The sequence below is a fragment of the Elephantulus edwardii genome, unplaced genomic scaffold, assembly GCF_000299155.1.
Source record: "Elephantulus edwardii isolate Elephantulus edwardi_28Jun2011 unplaced genomic scaffold, EleEdw1.0 scaffold00127, whole genome shotgun sequence".
Lineage (NCBI taxonomy): Eukaryota > Metazoa > Chordata > Mammalia > Macroscelidea > Macroscelididae > Elephantulus > Elephantulus edwardii.
Genome location: NW_006399877.1, coordinates 7925073 through 7934081, shown reverse-complemented (window position 1 = coordinate 7934081; position 9009 = coordinate 7925073). Strand labels below are relative to the sequence as shown.

The window sequence follows — 9009 nt, the reverse complement described above, 5'->3', positions numbered from 1 at the left end:
AGAAAACAAATAGATCTGTCTTGGAGAGGGTGAAACCAAGTCTCTCCTTGGCCAAAATTTTGAAGCTCCATCTCCTATACTTTGGGCACATGGCCAGGAGAGATGGGTCCTTGCAGAAGGACATCATGCTTGGAATGGTGGCAGCACAGTGCAGGAGAAGACGACCCTAGATGAGATGGATTGATACAGGAACTGGGACAATGGAGATTGGTGTGTCTTTTCAATGATGTTTATCAAATGTCTGACCTGAAATAACCATGTAGACAAATTAACACTGAAGAAGAGCTTCTTCCATCAGGGTATTTCATCCATGACACGGTGGACATCCTGGTGAGCCATCAAGCCCGAGCTTCTTGGGAATACCTTGTCCATCATGTCATGGCTATGGGTGCCTTCTTGTCAGGAATCTTCTGGAGCAGCTTTGTTGGTGGGGGCGTCCTAACACTGCTGGTGGAGGTCAGCAATATCTTCCTTACTGTACGCATGATGATGAAAATGAGCGAGGCTCAGGACCTCCTCCTCTGCCGGATCAACAAGTGCATCACCCTGGTCATGTTCTCTCCGCCTGGCCCCACAAGCCTACCTCACCCATTCTTCCTCCGTTACAAGGATGAGAGGAACCTGCGTACCTTTCTACTGGCCATCCTGCTCATGCGGAACGTAATGATCCTCATCTACTTTTCTCGACTCCTCCGCTCGGACTTCTGCCCTGAGCGTGTTCCCAACCGGAAACACAAAGAGAAATTCTTGACAGAGTGAGACACAGGGCCTGGGACACATAAGGCCAGCAAACACAGCCAAGAAGCGCACCCTCACAAACTGGAATTTTGCCCCAAGCATATGGTGTTTTTTTGTGGCCAACTCTAACCTCAGGCACCCACATCTATAGAAGTACTGCTCTGAAGTGCTTGTCCTTTCTAGGGCAAGAGGTGAGGAAAGCAGACAGACTGGTTGGACATGGTAGATAGGTGTGTGAAGGATGCTACCCAAAAGCCAGCCAGCCCACACACTGCCTTGAAAGGGATGCTAATGAAAATGGAAATTGTCCTTCCTACCCTGTTAACTCTGGTTATTGTTTTCATATACAGATTTTTCCAGGGATAAGGGGGTCCTTTTAAAACAAAAACAAAAAAAAACACAAAAAACAAAAAAAAAAGAATAGGTGAGACAGGCTCAGGACAGGACAGGCTTCAAAATTGCTATACGTAAGGTCGCTTGGGTTGCAGGCGACTCAAAGGCACATAACAATGACAAGATATAGATATGTGGTTGTATTTGTGTGTGTGTGTGTGTGTGTGATGTGTGCATTGTACAAGCATAATATGCATGTGTATTTATAGGTTGCTGTTATATGCCATCAAGTCAGAACTAACTCATAGCTGGCCCTCCAGCAGGTTTCCAGAGGCTGCAAATATCCTAGGAGGAGATGAGAGAGAGAGAGAGTGTGAGTGAGTGAGTGTGTGTGTGTGTGTGTGTGTGTGTGTGTGTGTGTGTGTGTAGGCCCTGTTGTTAAGGGGAGCCAGTCCTCAGAGAATCACATCAAGTTTGGAAAGGTGAAGGGCTAGTGAAGAAGGGGAGGAACTTCAACAGGATGAGTTGGCACTGACTCTAACAGTGGCCTCAAGTATCTTGGAAACAGTGAGGATGACACCAGAAAGGGCCAAGTTGATCTGTTGTTCAGTGGCTCACTGTGAGATGCGGTCAACTTGATGGCACCTGACAACATACTACATACATATATGTGCCTGTAGATACACACACACACACACACACCCCGCCCTCACTGCACACCGCAAGGGTACAAGCGCACCTCACAGTGCACTAAAAATGGGTCTGTCCACCCTCAGCGGGGAACACGCGTCCTTGGAAGCGACCCTTCCAGAGTTTGGCCCCTGCCTTCTACCCAGGCTCACAGCCCTGCTTGTGTGTTCACAGGCAACTTCGAGGTGGGCGTCCACATCGCTGACGTGAGCTACTTCATCCCTGAGGGGTCAGACCTGGACAGAGTGGCTGCCCAGAGAGCCACCAGCGTCTACCTGGTGCAGAAGGTAAGCCCCGTTCTCTGCTCTCAGCCTCCAAGTTGAGTTACCGTTTACTTCATTAGTTTTCAGTCTTATTTTGTTTTGCTTTCCAAAAAAAAAGAAAAACTAGTGAGAAACACAATCTTGTCTACACGTCTTTTCTCAGTGCCTTGGGGTGAAAATGTGAGACTGCTTCAAAAGCCAAAAAGGAGGTTTTCTGAGGCAGGTGTTTGTCCTGTGGCGAGTTTGTTCTCACAGGGAGCCTGGAGAGGAGGGGTGCTGGCGGGGAGGGGCTGTGGTCCCTACAGTTGTCTGTAACCTGGGACCATGCTCAGAAGTGAATCCTAAATGGATGGATGCACGTGAAGGCGCCCTTCAGGTCTCGACTGAGCCGCGTGTTGAGCTCCGGAGTTCCTGTTACCTGTGGCCCAAACTCTGCTTCCACACAGAGCCCAGGCAGGCATTAGTGTTTTCAGCCCATGGTCGGGGTCACCCTTCCTGTCACCAGGCTACCTGCTTCCGTGGGAACTAGCCCACATGGACTGCTCTGTCTCACGTGGAGGTCAGAGCTGCCATCTGCCTTGTCACCCTTCTGCACGTTGAGGTCCTCACTCGCCATGGGGACCCAGCCTCTCCCCTCCACTGCCCCACAGCAGCATTCTCTGGGTCAGTGCCATCTAGAACATTTGAACAGAACTCATCCGAGGGGACACAGACCCCTGGCTTCTTCAGACACTGGCTTTACCTGCCGTTCAGAATAGATAGTCAGAACCCTCATTACGGTGCTTCCCACCACCCTGACTTGAGAGTACCACGCAGCCACTGTAGGCCGTGCCGTGTGGCCTCTGTGCGTGAGGTGCTGAAGGACCCATCCCAGGGCCACTTAGCCAGGGTCGTTAGCAGATCCTCTCTGCAAAGGGGATGCTTCACCCAAAGGTTTTGTGTGTGTTCGGTTGACTGTGTTGAGTGGCCTCTGCAGCCTCTTCAGACCTAGATGAGTTTAGATCCCCGTGACCCCGCCCCAAACAGTGACACCTGTGCCAAAGCTGTGAGTCATTAGAGGCGACGCAGGGGCTGCAGCACAGGTGCATGATCCACAGACGTCTCTGACACTCACCACACCAGGCTGCCCCCTCACTCCCTTCTGGGGACAGGAAACTGGGCCCTGGTCAGTCATTGCTTGTCACATGAACAGCTCCTCTTGACCGTGACTCTGCAGGGCCAGTGTCAGTTTGTGTTTGTGTATATGGAGGGCATGGTTACCCCTTTTCAAGTTCACAGCCCCTGACCTTAGTCCACAGTAAAACAGGCCCAGCCAGCCTGGGACCAGAAGAATTAAAGCTGTTCATCTTTTCTCGCCAGGCAGCATTCTTTGGCTGCAGTTCTCTTCATTTCTCTATCCAACATCCCTGTTAAACTGTAGCTTCAGCCCTGGACTCCATTGTCATGGGGTAACCAGCCAGTCCCTGCGGAGCCTGGAGTTACCTGGTTCTTATTGTTATATGCCGCTGAGTTGAAATCCACCCGTAACTGATCCTCTGGCATATTTTCAGAGGCAGTAAATCGCACAGGAGGAGATTGTCCATGAGTCTCTCATGGAGCAGCTGCTGGATTCGAACTGTGTAACGTTGCATTGGCAACACAGCTCCTTACCACTAAGCCACCAGTTGATCCAACAGAATGTGGAAATTATCGGGTAGTATCACATGTAAGCAAGATCCTGCTAAAAATTTGTCCAAAATGGCTGGAATAGTACATTGACAGAGAACTACGAGAAACACAGGCTGGGTTTAGAAGAGGCCGTGGCACTCCAGGACATCATTGCCAATGTTGGATGGATCCAGAGAATTCCATTGAGTGCCTATCTGTGTTTCATTGACTATGCAGAGGCATTTAACTGTGTGGACCACACAAACTGTGGCTGACCTTGAGGAGATCTGGAATCCTGGAACACCTGATTGTGCCCATGAGAAACCAGTACTTGGACCAGGAGGCAGAACAGAGCAAGGAAACTCTGCATGGTTCAAAATCGGGAAAGGAGTGGGTCAGGGATGTGTCTTGTCTCCATACATTTTCAATCTATATGTTTAAAACAAGTCATTCAGGAGGCTGGGCTTTATGAGGAGAACTATGGCATCAGGGTTGGAGGAATATTCATCAACAGTGTGCGTTATGCAGATGGCACAACCTTGCTTGACAAAAATGAGGATAGCCTAAAGTACTTGCTGTAGAAGGTCTAGGACTGCAGTCTTCAATATGGATTGAAGTTCAACATCAAGAAAATAAAGATTCTCTCCACTGGGCCAAATGGCAGTCCTGTGACAGATGGAGAGGAGCTTGAGATTGTTAATAATTCCAGTGTGCTCAGCTCCACAATCAACACTCTTGGCACCAGCAGTCAAGAAATCAAAAAACAAATTGCTTTGGAAAAGTCTTCTGTTAAAGACCTCTCCACAGTGCTCAAAATGCTATGCTGCGACCCAGGCACATCTTACTTGCTGTGCATCAGAGAACTGTGACTAAGTGTTAACAGAAGTGACTAAGGTTAGCAGAAGAAGAAGTGATGCCTTTGAGTTGTGGTGCTGGAGAAGAGTCTTGAACATTCCATGGACCGTCAAGAGAACAAACAGGTCAGGGGCACGCCTCTGATGTCATGTTGGCTCTGACGCAGTTGGCGCCTTTTGTTTGCATCAGAAGGCAGTTCCTCCGAGGTTGTGGCACGCAGACTGCTGGAGACGTGGGCATCCGTCATGCCGGTGGCGGCGTGCACATCGAGCCGTCCTACCGCCAGTTCCCCCAGCTGACCTGGTCACAGGTGTTCCTGGCCGAGTTCTTCAGCGGGACCAAGTGGTTCTGGATCCTCTGGTGCTTCTGGCACGACTCAGACGCAGTGCTGGGTCACTTTTCTTCTCCTGATCCTTCCCAGTGGACAGATAAAGAGCTGGGCATCCCCCCACTGAGGATGAAGACCCGATGATGAAGACTGAGGACTGCTTTGTGCCTGTCCAGTGAGTGTGCCCTGTGTCCCTGAGCTGCTATGAGCTGCAAGAAGTGATGGATTTCAAATTGTAAATACAAATGCTAAACTAAAGTGGTCCAAACGGTAAAAAGAAAAGAGAGAGAGAGAGAGAGAACGAACAAAGGGTTTGGCCTTGAGCGGGCAAAACCAAATTGTTTCTTGGAGACAATGTTCGAGATGCTTTGGGCCAATTGCCAGGGGAGACCAGTCCTTGGAGAAGGACATCATACTTGGAAGAGTGGAGAGACAGCACAAGAAAGGAAGAGTCTGAATGAGATGGGTTGACACAGTGACTGAGATAATGGAGGTAGGTGTGTCAGAGACAGTGAGATTGACTTAGCATAGGACAGGCTTCACGTCTGTGTGCATAGACTTGCTGTGAGTCACAGGCAACTTAATGGCACATAGCAACAGTAACAAGCCACCAGAGCTCCCTCAGCCACTTAGAAGGACCTTGAATTTACTGGCAGGCCAAGGATCAGACTGCGAAAAACCCCAGTGAGCCTTGGCTATCAGAGGATGCCCCCCGGAAGACTTATCCTCTGGATGCACACACCACCTGCTGGGGACAAGAGCTCAGGAACCTACCCCCATAGACCTCTGGAAGTGCCAGAGGTCTGTGGCCTTCCAAGCCTTCATGGCCTTTCAAGCCGCCGAACCCCCAGCGAGGTGCTTGCCAACTTGGTCTACCCCACCATGCATCCAGCTTCAACTTCCAGATACTTCCTTAGCAGCCAGACACAGGGAGCCCATGTGTTTTCCAAGTTGGGACCCTGAGTAGTGTTACAACCTACTGGCATTTGCTTGGCTAGGGAAGGTACAAGAAAGATGGAAAACTTGATTCACTCGCAGAACTCACGGGGATGTCTGCATTTTAAAAACAATAAACCATGAAGACATGGAATCCACGGGAAGTTGAGCCCACCACTTTGAAAATCTTTCTGATGGTATCTTCTCATGGGGAATGCATGCACGCCTTTGTGACCCGGTAATTATTCTTCTACATATAAACCTATTAAAATGCATATGTGTACTAGAGGAAAAAATATCCAAGAGTATTTGTTGCAGCACTATTTGAAATCTCCTGAAAACTGGGAACCCTCCAGTCCCCCTCACCCGTGGGGTGAAGAGACAAGCCGGGTGCAGGGCTTGGTGGCGTGCCACAACCGTGAACAGTAGAGGAGCCGGCGCAGCAGTGACACTGTGTGACTCCATCTCTGCCGAGGTCACAACCAGGAGAAGCCAAAGCGCTACTAAGAGTCAGGAAGACCATCACCTTTGGGCTTGGACCCCATGAGGCATTGAGCCGATTCTAATCCAGTGCTGTTGCTTCAGTGACTGTTCGGTTCGTGAGCACCTCAGCCTCTGCCTTCTGCACGTGCAGGGTCACTGTGTTCAGCTCATTGACTTTCACCTCACTCTGGCCCCTTGTCATGTCAGGCCCTTTACCCAGGAAAAGAACTGCATCGAGATCCAGGCACATCATCCCTCGCTTCACCCTCCTGAGAACACAGTTGTGATGTTTGTGCCTGCACTTCGCCTGCATGACCTCATGCTGGAGACGAGAATGCTGCTGGCCAAGCCAAGGGTTTCTAGAAGCATCTTGAGACCCTAAGTCCTCCTTTATCTATGGTAGCGAGACTGTTATGCTGGGAAGAGAAATAAAAGCAGATTCTCCTGAACCCCCAAGACCACAGCAAGTAGATAAATGGGGACTCCTGATGTGGAGAAGTGACTGTGCTTCAGAGCCGGACACTGACGTCGTTGACACAGCTGGACATGCTTGCTCTGAGCAGGCGGCTGTCTCTTATCCAGCTGCTGCCATCTCCTTTAACCAGGAATTCCGTTTGAAGGTAAGACAACTGGGTTAAATAACTAAGCGCACTTCCATTCTGGCTCCTCTTCCTTTGGTTTTGTGACTGTCACCGTGACAAAGCCTCTGCCTGGGACAGGGCTCAGCGGGGTCACCTCCTCAGCCCCCTGCTCCGTCTGCCAGCTGCCCACCACCTTGGACAGCAGCCGCTGCGCCGTCACAGTCCTCCGAGCCGCAGCTCTGACCTTTCTTGCTCCTAACTTTGTTTCTGAAAGGGCTGTGTCCTTGAACTTGTCTGCTCTTTTACTTAACTTTGCTAATAAAGATCTTAGAGGCTGGAGGAGCCACGTTTCCCTGCCAGATCCTCTGCTTGCTTTCGGCAGAGCCCCTCCCCCAGACTCATCAAAGTGGGTGGGGGGCTGGCGGGGGGTGGAGGGGGAGTGGAGAGTTACGGCTGAGACGACACCCCCACCCGCTCCGTCCTGAGTGTGGCACTGGCCTTTTAACTCACCTCCTACAACCAGTGACTGGTGCTGGGGTGATACCTGAGGTCATGAAAGGAATTGTCCCGTCGCCGAGAGCTGTGCCCAGTGCTGCTGACTGCTGACCATCCGCGGTCTTCTGGGTGGCACATTTTGTCGGGCCTTGCTTACTTACTGCTTGTCTACTCGTATGAGCAATTACATATACCTGAGCGAAAGATAAGGGTAACTGGTGACACAGCAGGCCATGAGAAGACACTGTCTAACCACTCGTTCGGGCAGGGCTGGCTGCCCGCCTGAACTTGGGTCTGTCCCCAGAATGACAGTCCCTCAACCAGCTTCTCGGGGAGGAACAGACAATGTCATTGTAAAACACAAGGTTATCTTAGGGAGGGGGTGAAGGATCCAACTGGTACCCGAAAAGATTGGGTAATGCTGGGCAAGGTCCAATGGTAGTGATTGATTTTATAAACATAATGCCTGGGAAAGAGTGTGTGAAACACACTGTGAATGAAGAGTAGTGTGAAACACAGTGTATATGAACTTGTGAGCAAACCAATATACAATAAAATTTTTAAAATGTTAGATTATCTTAAAATCAGCAGAGTCTTGAAAGAAAACCTAAACCATTGAAGCCTAACCCTGCGTTCCCTGCCTATTGGCTGGCCCACGCTCTCGTGTTGTTTTAGGTGTGAAACAGCTCAAATGAAAGTTCGCCCATAAATCTCTCTGCTCTTTTATTGGTACTGCTTTATAATCGAGATCAAAGATGAGGATTGGAAGCGGATCTGGCTGTGGCGTCCAGCGAGTTTTAAGATGTTCCTCTCTGACACCAGCGGGTTGTCAGAGCGCTGATGTTTGCTTAATGTCAAACGGGGATGCAAGGAGTTGATCAGATTCTCAACTCATGGAAGCCCTGATGTGAAAAAGAGCACTCCGACCAGAAACCCTGGCTGCCCGATGGCTTCTCGGTTTCTCCTCAGTCGTTTGAGCGTGTGAGTGGGGAGCTGGCCAAGCGTGCCGTGTTGTGAAAACCTCTGAAAAAGGAGTGAGCTCCTCATGTTCTTAGGTGCAGAGATGGGAGCAGACGGCATTCAGGGGCGTGAGGAGGGTGACAGGGAGTCGTGAGGCCCGCACACTGGGGGGACACCCCGGGGGTGTCGATGTGGCCCGTGAGCTGGTGTGAGCCCACAGTGCTGCCACTCTTCCTGCTCCTCCTAGCCTGAGTGATCGGTCCCTCCCCTCTGTGGCCCGTTCCCTGGTCACAGGGCTGTCCTGGCTAACCCGCTGCTGAACTTGGCTGGCCCGCCTGCTGCGGCTTCAGCAGCTGTTTCTGCTCTCTGAGGCTAATGTAAGGTACCCCCACCCAGCCACCTTGGGCAGCAGCATATTTCCCTAGTACTCAGCTTCTCTCCACTCTCTCGAGCGCCGGTCCAGAATGCTTAGAAAGTCGGTGTCCCTGCTTCCCACTGTGCGCCTGCACAGCCGGGACCCAGGGCTGAGCGTGTTCAGAGCGCCACCCCAGACACTCGCCCTCTCCTGCTGCCTGGGCATTTCCAGGCTCCAACAAGTCAGCGGGGTCGAGACTTGCTGTGTGCCAGGGCGCAGTGCTCAGAGGGGCCGAGGTCCTGCCACACCAGGGCGCAGTGCTCAGAGGGGACGAGGTCCTGCCAC

At 51.1% G+C, this 9009-nt stretch overlaps 2 pseudogenes; both read left to right on the top strand.

Annotated features, from left to right (window-relative positions):
* Positions 1-200: 200 nt before the first annotated feature.
* LOC102851853 lies at positions 201-759 on the top strand (annotated as a pseudogene).
* A 3915-nt stretch (positions 760-4674) lies between these two features.
* LOC102851439 lies at positions 4675-4998 on the top strand (annotated as a pseudogene).
* The last annotated feature ends 4011 nt before the right edge of the window (positions 4999-9009 follow it).